This window comes from Chionomys nivalis, chromosome 20, assembly GCF_950005125.1.
Source record: "Chionomys nivalis chromosome 20, mChiNiv1.1, whole genome shotgun sequence".
NCBI lineage: Eukaryota > Metazoa > Chordata > Mammalia > Rodentia > Cricetidae > Chionomys > Chionomys nivalis.
In genome coordinates this window covers 58,602,255-58,617,615 of record NC_080105.1, presented here as the reverse complement: position 1 = coordinate 58,617,615, position 15,361 = coordinate 58,602,255, and the positions used below count along the sequence as shown (strand labels likewise).

Here is a 15,361-nt window from a genome sequence, read left to right as displayed (position 1 = left end):
GAAGGCTTCTCTCCATTTTCCCCTAGGAATCATGGTGTATAGGACCTGAAGATCAACAGCGATTTAATGAAGCTAACATATATGAAGAGGATAGCGAAGAAAATGTCAGGAAAGGGAGAGGACGGAGTCAGGAGTCCTGACTTAACCTGATCTCATAGGGGGTCCCACCTCTACATGTTCATTGACTTGAGTACATCAGAGAACATAGCTCAAACATTTCCACTTCATATGTCAATGTCAAAACGTAGCCTGATAGTCAAAAGAACATATCATTCCTCCTGTCTCCATTTTAACTAAGTATTGAAGCATGAGAATACATCTAAGCTATCTGAGATTTCTAGAGCACTTCTGGGGTCGTTTGTCGGTGGACAGATCATTAACTTCTGGAACTTAGATTAATTCTCCCAGGATTTCAACATTAGTGCCTATTTAACTAATTTTAAACTCACAGAGCCAGGTCTGGCTCTTCGTTTTACAAATCTATCTTCAAATAAAACATTAACCAACGTTTGTTTGTTTCAGTTCCGTAAATGTGACCTACCAACAAACCATACTTATTAATAAACTTGACATTTTTATTTCTTTACATGCTTAGGACTCACATTAGGTGATAAATAAGATTGAATGAAGTTATCATTCAAAACACCACAGAAAGTTAAGCAGTACTTATAAAAATGTACCACTGAGATGATCTCAATGTAGGAATGTTCCGGTCTCACATTTTGTCCAATATTGCCATGGCAAAGGAACAAACCATGGAATTCTAGGTCATTACTGAGCACTCAGGATCCCCATTACAGAGCTGGATAAGATCTTTTGGGTTTATATAGGTGAACTTAGTATTACAGGAAAGTTAAAGGGGCCAATCACACTGTGTGTCATAATTGTAACGCACACAGTTGGTGCCCAGTGCGTGAGCATTTCTTCAATTATGAGAGTCAGGAACTTATTAGCTGGTAAGCATATGCAAACACTAAGGTGTGGATATTGGGAACAGTGACCTTGAACATTCAGGAGAGGCTAGAAATGCAAGGAAAGCTTGGGCAGGGTCTGTCTTACTTCCCGAGACCTTCCTGGGTTGTCAGCAGAATCTTACTTCTTTCAGGCCATAACAGAACACAATAACTAGGGATCCAAGTGGACTCTTCTGAATCTTCAAATAAACTCTACCTATAATTTACAAATATTTAGGTGCTGAATATCTCACAAAATTAGAACAAATATTTGCACACCTGCCACTCACTGTCTTGATAATAAACACACATGTGTGCGCACATGCATGCACACACACACATACATGCGTGTGGACTCCCTTTTCTGATTCATTGAAGTCCCTGAGTGTGGAGGATGGAGCATATTTTTGGATGATATAGTTCATTTATTAGTTAATCATCCATAGAATCCATCCTATTCTGTCTCTCCCCTATGAAAATCATTCCGGTCGCTTTCCCTAGATAAGAACTCAGATCCTGCGTTTCGGCTCTGCTGGTTTCTACAGCCACCTCCTAGGGGCAGCAGATGCTGTGGGCAGGCTAAGAATTTAGTTGAGCATTGCGCAATCTGAGCAAGCTTTCATCTGATTAATGTAAAGACTGCATTTGATAAATCCAGAGACTAAATAAATTTAAATCATTTTTCGTTTGTTTTTTTGTTTTGTTTTTCGAGACAGGGTTTCTCTGTGGCTTTGGAGCCTGTCCTGGAACTAGCTCTTGTAGACCAGGCTGGTCTCGAACTCACAGAGATCCGCCTGCCTCTGCCTCCCGAGTGCTGGGATTAAAGGCGTGCCCCACCACCGCCCGGCTTTTAAATCATTTTGTTCAATGGTGATATTCAAAGTCTCCATGAGAGAAGCATGTCATTATGAAATTATGTGCTCATGAATTTCTTACAATCTTGATGCCCCCTCCTCTCCACTGTGCACTAAGCTGCTTTTCTTTAACTCACTGGTCTGTATAATCACGTTCTGTATAATTTTCCTTCTGCCAAGGTATACCAAATGATTCTCTTTATTTTAAAAACAAAAGTTTATCTGTAGATATAAAAGTTATTCTAAAAAAGAAACATAAGGCACTCCATGGGATTTTCCTAAAATTAAAAATTTACAGAAGCCATTGTAATTTCTTTGCCCTGTTAGCATGGGGTCCACTTTTGCCATGTGCAATTCATTACCCCGCGACTTTTCTTTTATCATCCATCGAAGTGACATAAATGTAATCACCATTTCTAAGACATTCCTGAAGAAGTTAGTGCCTGTGGTCAGCTGGATGCAGGGGAGCTCTGATGTTCTGGGGGAGAGATGATAGAGGTATTGGCTCACATTGGCTCAAGTGTACTATTTCCTACACTTTCGTTTTAAAGACAGGATTTCATGTAGCCTAGACTGGCCTTAACCTCCCTAGGTACCAAAAAGATAAGTATGATTTGGACTCCCGCCTTTCTGCTTTCAGCTTCCCTGTGCCAGGACTACAAGCATGTACCTCCACACCAAGTCTGTGCGGTGCTGGATGGAGGTTAAATTCTGGGCTTTGTATGTGCTACGTGCATTTTCCCAGACACCGGACCACACCCAGCCCTTTATACTTGACCTCATTTGCTTTCAGGTACCGGGGAGCCTTATTAGGTATGTAATCTCTCTTCCTAATCTCACCAATCAGACCAAGAAAGAATGGGTGCTCTATCCGTGCCCTATAGTCAAGGGGATGCTGGCTGATGAGAGATGCAGCAGACAGATCATTTGCATATCCTGCAGACAGTAGGAACCTCCCTCTCCTACAGACAGTAGGAACCTCCTACATGGCCCGCGGGCAGACACCAGCCTCTGGGTTGGCCTTGGTCTCCCGGTCACAGAACAGCAGCAACAAAGACAAAAACCTCATGCTTGTTCTGTGCAATTAAGTGAAAAACTATCTCGTGCTACTTTCTCTTCCCACCACGAAAGAAATCACAGTTTCACCATCTTAAAACACATATGACTGTTCACTGTACGTGAACACGGCTGCTTCTCAGGTGTCCTGGAAAGCAGACAGCCACTTGTCTCGCTTAGATGATATTCCACTCTGCACAACTGTCTGTTTTTCATTGCTGAGTCCATTCTTCCCGAATGCAGCAGTTTTTTTGTTTGTTTTATTTAGGAAAATTATGTATCTTTTCCATGACAAGACACAAAAAGGTACAACTTCTTAAAACTCTTCAAAAGGGAAAAAATACAATTCTGAACGTAGCAGCAGCTCTGAAAGTACAGACGTGACCGGAGAGGAGGCTCCTGGGAGCAACAATGAAGTGGCGACTGCTTAGGCTTGAGCCCCAGGTAGTGCCGCTGGGAAGGAGCCTTCTTGGAGGACATGGGGCTTGAGGGACATAGCTGCGGCCCCTTAGTCAATCACCAAACACAATCACATGTCCAGGATAGGGGAGGGGGGCTGCTTTGATTCAGAAGGGAGGATCCACGGCTGGAAGGGTGGACGGAGTTTTGCCAAATATGAACAGAAGCCCAGAGAGCTGGGTGGCCCAGGCTTCTGCCATCAGGCCTGCCCTTTCCGCACAAGCACTCTCCAGGAGTAGGGCTCTCTCTGAAGAGTTACCAGGCTGGAGAACTAAATGATTTCAAGGGGTCAGCAGACGGCCTGAGGCACACACAGCACACAAGCACAGGGAGCCTGACCCCATAAGGAAAGGCAACTGACCTTAAGGGCCCATCCCCAGATAGCTTGATCAGCTGACTGTTGGGGTGTGTTGTGGGGGCAACTTGCCCTACCACAGGCACACAAAGACCTCAAGTTTTCTGTGACCCACACCGAATAGAGGCCAAAAAACTGACTAGGAAGAGTATGTGTGGGGTGCCTGGGATCAGGATTGAATGTGGCAGCATACCCAGCCTAGGAATCCTAGCTTCACATGAGGGTAGACCACTCCAGTCCTGCTGCAAGGCTGGCGGGAGGCAGAAGCAACAGTAGGACAGATAGGCAGAGCCATGTGGGCACAGCAAATTCAGTAAATAATTGTGTGTGTGTGTGTGTGTGTGTGTGTGTGTGTGTAGACCAGGAGAACCTCGGACCAGAGCCAATGGACCTGTGGGCCCCAGTACAGAGAACGGCTCTGTCTCAGGGACTGTTCAGGCCAGGCAGGACTAGGCTGGGGTACAGAGATGAGACAGGACTGTCTCGACGGGACTTGCTTGAGGAATGCACAGATTTCAGCATTTTCTACATATATAAGACCTAGAGTCCAATTTTTCTTTTCTCTTCAGGACCCCGTGGGTGCGTCTGTGTGCATCATCCATCTGGACCGTGCATCCTCTCCCTACCTTCCTGTGTGATGGGGATGACTGGGGAGAGACCAGATCTCCTCAGGCTTCTGCTGTTCACCATGTTCTGGTCCTAGCCCTTAGGATGGGGAGGAGTAGACATGGGCTCAGGCCTGGTATTCTTGCAGCAGCCTCAGCAGGGACTCAGTGACACCCAGGAAGTACACATGCACGGGGCAATGCCCAGTGCATGACAGTATGCACCCTTCAGGAAGGCTGAGGGGCCCTCATGTCTCCAGATCTTCCCGGTTTTGTCTAGAAACACCGACTGCTTGTCTGCATTGAAGCCTAGCTCAAGCGAGGAGTCCAGTCTTCACATCACGGGGTGGACAGCCATGGCGACTGCACTCCCAATCACACAGCCTGACACAAAGGACACACAGAAAGATAACCTCTTGGAAGATGGGCAGCCCAGCTGGTTCAGGTTGGCAATCATGGAGAAGTAGACATTGGAGAAGGGAAAATCTCTGAGCAGAGTGGTCCTCAGTCCTTTGCAGAGGTCAGCAATGCCATATTTCCACAGCAGGTCATGGGTCAGCTGGGTGGCCATGGGCTGAGGCCATGGAACCTCTACTGAAGTTCCTCGAGTCTACTGAGGACTGAGCACCTCCCTGGGCTGAGAGCTGAGCCTGGGCAGCCAGAATCTTCCTTTGAGCAGCAATGCGGCCTACATCTTGCTACTGGATCTTCAGCGTCTCCACGGGGGTGATCATAATCACCTGTCAGGTGCCAGCCCTGCAGCCTGCCAATCTCCGCAGATAGGGTCAGCTTCTGTCCACCCTTAGAGAGCTGATGTCTGAAGAAGCCATTAGCTGCTATTTTGATGGCCTTCTCAGGGGTGAGCAAAATCAGGTTTGCTGCTCCTCCCCTGGACCTGCCAAAGTAGCTCAGTCAGACACGCTGGCATACTCGCGCTGGCCATTCTGCTGGTTCTGCAGTCCTGTCTTAGCCAGGCCAATGGGGAACACGCAGGTGACCCCAATTAGCCCTGCAATGCCACTATTGATGAACTTGGCCGGCAGGCTGGTCTGCTTATCAGTCATTTAGACCAAGTGAAGCAGGAGGCTGATTTACCAGGTGATATAAGCAGAGGCACTGATGGGTAGGGGCTGATGAGGACAGTGTGGGTGGCTTCTCGTGGTGGCTGATGGTGGGGAAGGAGATGTCCACACCTTTAGAACAATTTCTGCCACCAGGGTTGCCTCCTGTTTTTGTTTGTTTCTCTGTGCGTTTCATAACCTCTGGTTTGTAGCTTTTCTTGGGGAAGAATTAGGTACTTAGAACTTTACATATGTGATTATCTATTGTGTGTACATGTATGGACCTACTCAAACTATGAACATGGGTGTATAGTGTCGTAGAAAAGTCACATGGGTCTTTGAACACAATCAGAAGCTAACACACGAAGTAGGATTGCACACAAAATGCCCTCCGTTGCTCAGCAATACCGCGGCTTTGACCCTGAGGATAGGCTGAGTCTGAACATTTCCTTCGTTATCTTCACTGAGGGCTTCAGCGTGAGCTCGACCCCTGAGCAGAAGCTCCGCTGTTTTATCAGCCATAGAGCACCACTTTCCCAGTGGTGGGCAAGACAGGTGTTTCTGCACGTGCTTGCTCATGTTCCCACTGATCTCACTATGCAGCTGGCCCAGGCCTGTCTGCAGCCTGAATAACACATGGAAGATCCAGCGCTGGGACTAAGGTTTTGCTTAGTGCATTGGTTCCTGAATAAAGCTTTCCCCACCACATGTGATTTATTCATCCTTGCCTTTGAAGTGCAAGAGTAGCCTGAGAAATGGAATTATCTTGGTGCATAGTGATGTAATAGAAATTGGTCACAGATTGGTCAACAAAACCTAACGAATTTTGAGTCTAACCAGGACTGTGACCACCACATGAAAACAAAGAACGTATGAGTCGAGTGATGGTCCAAGCATACATTGATAATAAAAAGAAGCACAGAAAGGTGACTTGAAGACATGACCAGGTGCCTGGAGACCAGGAGGGAATGGGACGATGTGGGCAAGCCTGCAAAAGAGGATCCCTATGAAGAAACCACATTGTTTCTGTGGGGCATGCATACAGGACTGCATATGCATAAACACAGAAGGCAGCTACACACACACACACACACACACACACACACACGGGAGTGAAGGTCACCCAGCCTGTAGATACATGATGTTATTGTTGATGCTCTGGTTGTACCATTGAAGGAAACTGAGTGAAGGAAGTGGGGAATTTCTTTTCTTCGTGGCTGCATTCCTCTTTTCACAAACATTCAATTAAAGCTGGAAGGGTATTAATCAAATTGGGTGAATCCTAGGATATTCTAAAAGAAGTCATCTTTAAAAGGAGAACCGGAATGCAAGTTGTGTGGATTAGGAGGCACAGAGGCAGAGAGTAGAGGAATCTGAAGATGCACTGTGTTCGGTAGCCCGGGGCTGGGCTGTCCAGCAAGCTGGAGACTAAAGGATGAGCCAGACAGAGGTCTCCGAGTGAGTCTCAGAGAGCAAGGAGGCAGCCTGGAGAAGTAACATGCTTTGCTTTATTTTTCTCCACTGGCAATTTATTTTAAGGCGGTAGGGGTAAGATGGCAAGATGAGTGTGTTTCTATTATCCCTCTGGCTTCTGAGTCGAGACCGGATGAGAAATCAGGGAATTGGGAGTGGGAGGAGGTTACTTCAGAAGACAGAGCAATCAGCAGGGGAGGCCTTGAGAACTAGATGAAACGAGAGAAATGTGTGTGGAGGAAAACAGATCGGAGAGGTGTTTAGAAGCAAACAAAATAGATTGGGAGGTGGATGGAAAATTTTGTTTATTGGTTAAAGGCTGGTAATGTTATTTACTCAAAACAGAAATACTTTAGAAAATATGGGCACCATGGAAAATTTTTAGTGTTTTCAAGGTATTTTAAAGGAAGATTGCATGCCAAGTTTAAATTTATTATTTTCGTAGGAGAATTTCTTCACAGCAACTCTTCTGGAGTTTTGAGAGTTGTGTTCAGAAAGATGACGAGTGAGCCTCTTCATATTCATCATCCACTCAGAGATGCCAGGGCAGGCAACTGCTGGTCCGTGTTAGGGGGTCATGGGTCTTCATCTTGGTCCATGTTAGAGAGTCATGGGTCTTCACCTTAATCATCCACTCAGTGATGTCAGGGCAGACAACTGCTGGTCCATGTTAGAACGTCAGTCGTGGGAAGGGAGAGACAGAGTCAACACAGTTGGGAAGCTCTTGCAACGTTAGTAGAAATTCTACTTTGTAATATGAGAAACAATATGTATCACATGGTGTCACTTTTAATTGTGAATGGTGTACAGTTATTTAAGACTGACCAGCTACCTAAAGTTCCTCTTCCAGGAATAATCAAAATTTTCCAGAACATTGAAAATTTAATATCTTTCCATCTCAAACTTTGGCCATTCCTTTAGTTGAATTATTCATGGTCCTTGTCTTCAAGGCTGAATTTACGTCAGTGTTTCCTGGGGGCAATCCATGCACCATGTACCACAGTAACACTTTAAGTGGGACTCCAATAGAAAGTCTATAAATTTTAATACTTTCCTGGAAATATTGTATAAATTTTGATACATGGTAACCTGAAGCTATCAGCCATCTTGTTATGAGTTTTAAAATAATTAGAGAGAAGCCATTGCTATATACATACACAGAGAAGCTATTGCTATATACATACACAAAGACACAAGCTTTATTTAGGCCTCAAAAACAAGCTTTGATGTCTTATTCTTATCTTAAGGGCCTATTGACATGGCTCCAGGAAAACATGTCCCAGCATTTCTGCCTGCCCCATCTTTGATAGATATTCTTATGCCCTTCGACAGTGTTTTCTTTCTTTCTTTTTTTCTATTCCTAGCATGGCATAGCCATTCCTAAATGGCAACCCTGCTCCTTTCACAACCAGTTTCTTCTAGGTTTTCAGTCTGCAAATTTCACAAAGATCCCAAGTCAGATGTGCAATAAACTGCTCAACATAACACTATCCATTTACCAACACTTCTTTATTTCTGCACCTACCTATCTGCTGTCTATATTCATCTATATATACTCCTGTTTACTATCATCATCTGTCCATCTATGCTCTGTCTAGCATTTATCCACCATCTGTGCATCTATTTGCTATCTATCCTCTATCCAGCTATCTATTAACCACATCTATTTATTTATCTACCTATCATCTGTTAGATTTCTTCTATCACCTCTCAACTTTCTACTTACCTATTTATTATCTACCATCTAACTATTTAACCATTTATCTAACTATCTATCATCTATCTCTCTACTATCTTTTTCCATCTTTCTATTATCTATAAACTACCAATCAGAATACTCTATTTTGCACTAAGAAAAAACAGACATGTTCTGCTTTCATTCTTCTCATCATCGTATCCTGTGTCTTCCAGTCTTAGATATGCCTAAGCTGTTCAAATGTTAAACATCAAAGAGTGAATATGAATAGATTAAACCCATGGTTCTTCAAATATTGAGTATGATTTCAAGTACAGAATGTTACATTCCAGCGTGGACATGAACACACTATCGAATGATTTTGATGAAATGGATTTTCTGTTTTATTCAAGGGGAAAACACAGAAAATAATACTGTTGGCAGCCTTTATATTTTCAAGAAGTTTAAAGAAAATTAGATGTGTTCATTGCAAGTCACTACTCGCAACATCAAGAACCACCAGTAATCCTGTTTTCGTATGTATGATGTCTTGATGGCATCCCTCTTTTGGTAGCTGATGATCTCCAGAGTTTAAAGACATTCCTGGGGGTTTTGCCCTTGATGTAATTACCAAGAGTCTATGAAAGTGCTTCAAAGGGGGATTGGGAGGCTATCATCATCTAATAGTGATATCAGGGAGTATTTCAGACCTAACCCAGTGTATCTCCAGAGGTTTGACCAAGTGATAACAGAAGTCAGGAGGACTCAGAATACAGAAGCACTGAGGGCACTTGTGCTGACTCAGTAAGAGCTGCAGGGTACTGGATTTATTCAACAACCTGGGGGAGCTTAGAAGGTGGCTTAAGCTGCTATTTGAACACAGCCCTCAATAATATGTGAGGTGTTGAGAGACTCTGAGTTGAGAAGTCAGCCAGCAGCTGGCCATGGCCTACAGAACTCTGAGCAAACAGTTGTCAGTTTTGGTACATAAGTTGGAGCCATTTGTTAGCTACCAGTTACAAGCACATGCATAGTTTTAGTGGTGAGCCACATGTCTCAGCAATCTATGGTCTCAAGGCTCATTCCTCTCCCTTCTGAAACTGGATCACTGTCTTCTCATCTCATGAACTACAGCACAGATCCATAGCACCTGGTGAACTGCAGCGCGGATACATTGTATCTTGTGAATCACAGCATAGATACATTGTATCCCATGAGCCGGAGTGCAGATACATTGTATCTCGTTAACCACACAGATACATTGTATCTTGTTAACCACACAGATATATTGTATCTCGTGAGCCACAGCCCAGTTATGCTGTATCTTGTGAACCACAGCACAGATATATTGTATCTAACATTACACAGAAAATTCATGGCAGTTACACATTGCAAATGAACTTCTTAAACATGAACTCACACAAAACTGTGACTCTCTATACATCACATATAAGTACATTCATGTGACAAGACCAGCACTTAAGTGTAAGTTTGCAGACATTTTTATGATCAAATTATGATGATATATACACAATGTCATATTCATATATGCATAATATAGATACAAATGCACATATAAAATCAGCATAATTACTGAAAATTAGGCTGAATTTGAACATTTCTACAAAAGAGAATATTATCATTATAAAAGTCTATCTTGTTTTATGAGCATGTCTGTATATAGTTATGTGCACATTGTGTGAAATGTTCACAGAAGATATCAGAACCCTGGAAATGGAATTACAGATACTTTGAGCACCATAAGGAATTGAACTTGGGTCCTCTGAAAGAAGAGAAAGTGTTCTTAACCACTAAACCATCTCTCCACCTCTGTGTTACCATCACTAAGATTTTAGTTACATTTGGTGATTCTTAATAAAATCCTACACATTTTGCAAAGGCAGTGAAATTAATTGACTTAGGGGTTTTGTAGTTTGTAAACCATAATTTTTAGTTGTTTTCAAAAAATTGTAGGTCAGCATCAACGTATATTTTCTACCATGCAGTACTTCATAGACCGTCAAACAACCCAAACTTTTAAAGAAAACCTTCAGGCAAGGAAACAAATACCATATCTTGGTTAGCTTTGAAATGCTTCTATCTCTGTAGGGAGCCAGAAACCAAGACAACCATCACATCAGATATGGGGATTAACCCTGCTACATAGCACAGCCAAGTGGTATAAGCTGTATGTGGAAATAGGATTAAAGCTTATATACAAAACATTATAATCTACAATATACAAACAAAAAGGCATATATATCTACTCATAAAGAACGAAAATATGCTAATATCATATCAGAACATGCCACCCCATGATACAGCACTGTGATACTTGAGGAAAGAGAAATAGAGGTGTTTTCCACCTTCCTTAATATTGTCCCCTGAAGCAAATCAGGGAATTTAAGATGATCTGAGTGTACTGTGGAACACATCACAAGACTCTTATGTAAGGAGTTACCTCACTGTGCTTGGGGAAAAGTGGTCAAAGTCACTGAGATGACAAGAAATGGACATCAGGCTTGCTGGAGGTTCCACAATGTACTAATTCTTTCTTTCACAACTGTGACAAAATGCCTGACAGAAGTGACTTAGGGAGGAAAGGGTTTATTTTGACTCACAATTGGAGGGAATTTTAGTCCACCATAGCAGAGAGGCCTAGTCTGTGCCAATGGGAGCCTGATGTGTCTAGTCACATGGTGGCAGGCGCGCGCGCGCACACGCGCGCACGCACGAGAGAGAGAGAGAGAGAGAGTGAGAGAGAGAGAGAGAGAGAGAGAGAGAGAGAGAGGAACCAGTTCTAGGCTATATCATATAAGGAGAGTTCATACCCAGTGCCCCACCTCTGCTGCTGGAACTCTACCTCCTGAAAGGCTCATGGCATCACCTACGCAGCTTCACCAGCTATCAACCAAGGGTTCAAACACACAGCCTGTGGGTGTGTTTCATACCCAACCGCTCACATCCATGTCTGTCACCATCAGATGCTGGACTCTTCCTAATCTATGTATTCAGGAATTACCAGCCATCATCAAACCTAGTACTAAAATACTCAAGTTTATTTTTTCTGAGGGTCTCCCTTTCCTCGTAAAAATTCATGTATTACACAAAACTTACATTGAATAATTAGTATGTTGTTCCCTTGCTAGTCAGTCTTTTATTATGCAGGCTTCAGCTGGGAATCTGTAATATATAAAAATATATTTTCCTTCTCCAAACATTCATACTAAATGCAAAGTTCTAATTTTCTATATCAAATATCTAGTTTCTAAGGAAGACTCAGAGTATTTGCCATGTCTGTCTTTGTTATAGTCAATTATGAACTTTATTCTCAAATTCAACTTCTTGGAAAATAATGACCAAGGATCATCAGAAACTGTACCAAGAGTCTAACTGTGACAAGTGCCTGTCCTGGGAGAGGTGCTCAGGACATGCTGTTCTTTTGTTCCTGGTGATTGAATAGCCAGTTTCCTAGACTCTTTGGTGACACATATTTCAAGGGCAGAAGATGGATGGGAGAAACACTATGTACTAGACACTATGAAGTATAAAAAAGCTGCCTTGGCATTAGTGTACAATGCTGCATCTGGAAAGAAAGTAAACTGAAGATACCACAAGTGCAGGTCTCGAAACATGGAGCTGCTGAGGCCCAGACCCCATAGTGTGCTAATGGACAGACTGGCAAGTAATGATCAGATGTGAAAACCTGGCCTTGAGGGTTGCTGGGCTCCTCCTGTGGCTGATGTGGAGAAAAGGAAGCGATAGAAATTGTACCCACAATCCTTCTAACCATGCAACAAAAGGCAGCAGCAGAGTTTTATAGCTCCCTTATTATGGCGTGTAACAATTCTTTTAGATGATAATTTTAGACAGTGTTATGGAATGAATGTTTGTGTGCCTAAAAGAAATGTGTGTTCTGGAGTCTTAATATCCAATATGATGGGCTGGAGGCATCGGAGGGGGGATGCTGATTATGGTTGCCTCAGCTCAGGAGAGTAGAGTCCTTATGATCACATCACTGGCCTTGAAAGAACCAACCAGAGTAGCCTCTAACACTCCAACCCCTCACTCCCCAGCCTCCATACATTGTGATGTGAGGGCATTTCAAGAGGGCAGGCAGTAAAAATATTAACATTTTAATTTATGGTTTCCTAACATCATTGTCTACACAATAAATTTCTTCTGTAGTTTTTATTCATTCATCATTGAGAAACATAACCCACTTTATGTAGAACTGAATTATGATTAATTCCGCTTGCCTTTTTGGAGGTGAGCTTCTAGGCACATCTCTCTACAGTGGTCAGAGATACTGCTCGCTGCTGTGAACAGCAGTGAATGGGTGGGTGTAGAATTCCACAGCTCTCCAAGGTGCCAAGGAAATGTGGCGATGGAGTCTTCAGCCCTAAATAGGACATTTTTTTCTAACAATCCCTCCGTGGCTCAGGGAGTCTCAGTAGAAGGGATGACGCAAAGAGCTGTGGATGCTGTCTGCTGGGCATGACAGAGCCATTGCAGCCATGGTAGCATAGCCTGTACTTCATCTGCATCTGCAAGGGACTGTGGCTTTTCCACAGTCAGTCATGGGTTGGGCAGGGGCTCACAGGGCTACACCTCTTCCTAGGAATAACTGGATACTGATGGACTCTAAGGGCAGTCGTTGTCTTTAGATCTGTGCTCAGTGGTGAGTCTACCAGGCTCCAATGCACAATTCTAAGCTCGTGATCGAACAAACTTCCTTGTTAAACTCAGCTGGTCCAAAAACAAAACAAAAAGATACAAAAGGACTCATGGGGAGGAGGGTGTTTGCTAAAGTAGGAAGATTGGAGGGAGTAGAAGAGAGAGCACTCAGCATGACTGATAGACATGCACGGAACTGACAAAGAATAGATTTAACTTTAAAAATTAAACCATTCATTTTCCCCATTGTGTTCTAACCCCTTTCTTTCACAAAATATTAATGAATTTATCAGCACTCATATGTATACAAAACCAATCTCTGCAGCAGCATGACTTTCCTTCCATAAAGCACGTTTTCTTTTTAAATCTACAATAAGACTGGTTACAGGATGAGGACTTTAAGCATGGATAGTAGTGACGAGCAGAGCACAGGTGTCACACAATTGGGTTTTACCTCAGTGCAGGCAAGAAGTGAAACATTCGGCTAGGAAGGAGGATGCTTCCTTAGCATTGCCTTCCCCCAGCTACTTCACAGAAAGCAATTGCCATGACTACTTCCTCATCTTTGATTGCCTGTCTTGAAGACTGACAGGGTTATCCATTGTACAGGGGAAGTGGCCTGTCAGGTACAACAAAGATGCCCTTCCTGTCTGTACTGACTGGTTCTACTTCATTTTGTGAAGCAAATTCTCCGTTCCTGTTGATTATAACCCCATTGACTGGGTCCTGGTTACTTGAAGACTAACAGTTGTAATGATCAGCCCTGCTAACACCAGGGCACTGGAGATAGGAAGAAAAGCAATTAACAAATACAAACGGCTTTGTAAATAAGAGCAGTGTTATTCTCCATGGTCCTGAAGTCTACTTTTGTTTGTTTACACATAGGCTTACATACAACGCTATTAGAGCTGTGGTAGAATTTCCACCACATGACGAATAAATCAACATTAGAAAATCACACACAGATGATAACTTGGCTGAACAGTATCAGCCTTTCTGTCTCCTCACACACCCGATGACACATACATCTGCCTGCAGACAGAGCATTTATTTCCTCACCACACAAACCCAAACCTCTGACTCCTACCAGAAAAATCTGACATTAATGCTATGAAGATGGATGTTCAAAAGGGTTAAAAACCATCACTGAAAATATTGAGTTGGGACACCTAAGGCGTTTACTCTCTTTTGGGGTGCAAAATGACAGAGCCCATTTGAAAGAAAAATGACACCAGGAAAAGAAATCAAAGTCATGAATAAAGAAAAATGGCAAGAAGAGAACATCCTAGGGAAATAACCAACCACCTTTGAACTGGGCCTCTCAGAGTAGAACTGGGTCCTCCTGCTGTGTGAGCCATGCCATTTCCCTGAAGGATCAAGGATGGCAGCAGCTGCCCTCCAGCACCGCAGAGGTGGGGAAATCCTTGGAGAATACTATCTGGAGAGACTGGGAGAGAAATGGGCTTTCCATGGCTTCCATGACACCAAATATGTACACGTTCCCACCTCAGCAGCTCCCCAGAAGAGAAAGACCAGGCACTGCAGAGGTCTGGGGTCTTATTTGAATTTCTTTCTCTTAAATTTCAAACAACATTGTAATTTGGTTCTAGGAGACTTGAATTCTTAGATGAGTGTCCATGTCTATGTTCAATTGCCACACACAATGGCTGTCCAAAGGCAGAAGGAAGTCACATTGTTCACACATGCCTAACAGTAGGATCTCATTCTTAAACAAAACTTGCAGAACATTTCAGAGCAATGTATGCCTTAGTGGGCACCAATGCAATATACTATGGAATAAGATATGATGGAAAAGCAAGGAAAATAAACAAAAGATTGGTCAGGAATTGCTACTTGCCCTTTATTGATTCTTCTGACAATGTAACATGTTTTTTATCCTTGAAATTATATTACATTTATCGTTCCCTTCCCTCCCTCCAAACTTTGTCATATAATCCTCCTTGATCGCTTTAAAATTCATGTATAAATGTATATGTAGAACATATATCCCTAAATATAGCCTGATCCATCTGTGTAATGCTGCTTTCATGTATGTTTCCAGGACTGACAACGTGGCAATAGACATCCAGCATTCCTCTGTTGTCTATATTTCTTTTCTCTTGTTCACTGCTTCCAGAGTGGTTGTAAGCTGGACCCTGGCATCAACTGGGAACCCTGTCGTAAAAGCAGGCA

General features: G+C 43.1%; 1 protein-coding gene and 1 pseudogene across 2 annotated transcripts in view; both read right to left on the bottom strand.

The window, feature by feature from the left end:
- The window catches only part of Nalf1 (NALCN channel auxiliary factor 1), a 449,357-nt gene that overhangs the window by 60,241 nt on the left and 373,755 nt on the right, over positions 1-15,361 (bottom strand). The window lies entirely within an intron of this gene.
- LOC130862781 (mitochondrial glutamate carrier 1-like) lies at positions 4,411-5,346 on the bottom strand (annotated as a pseudogene).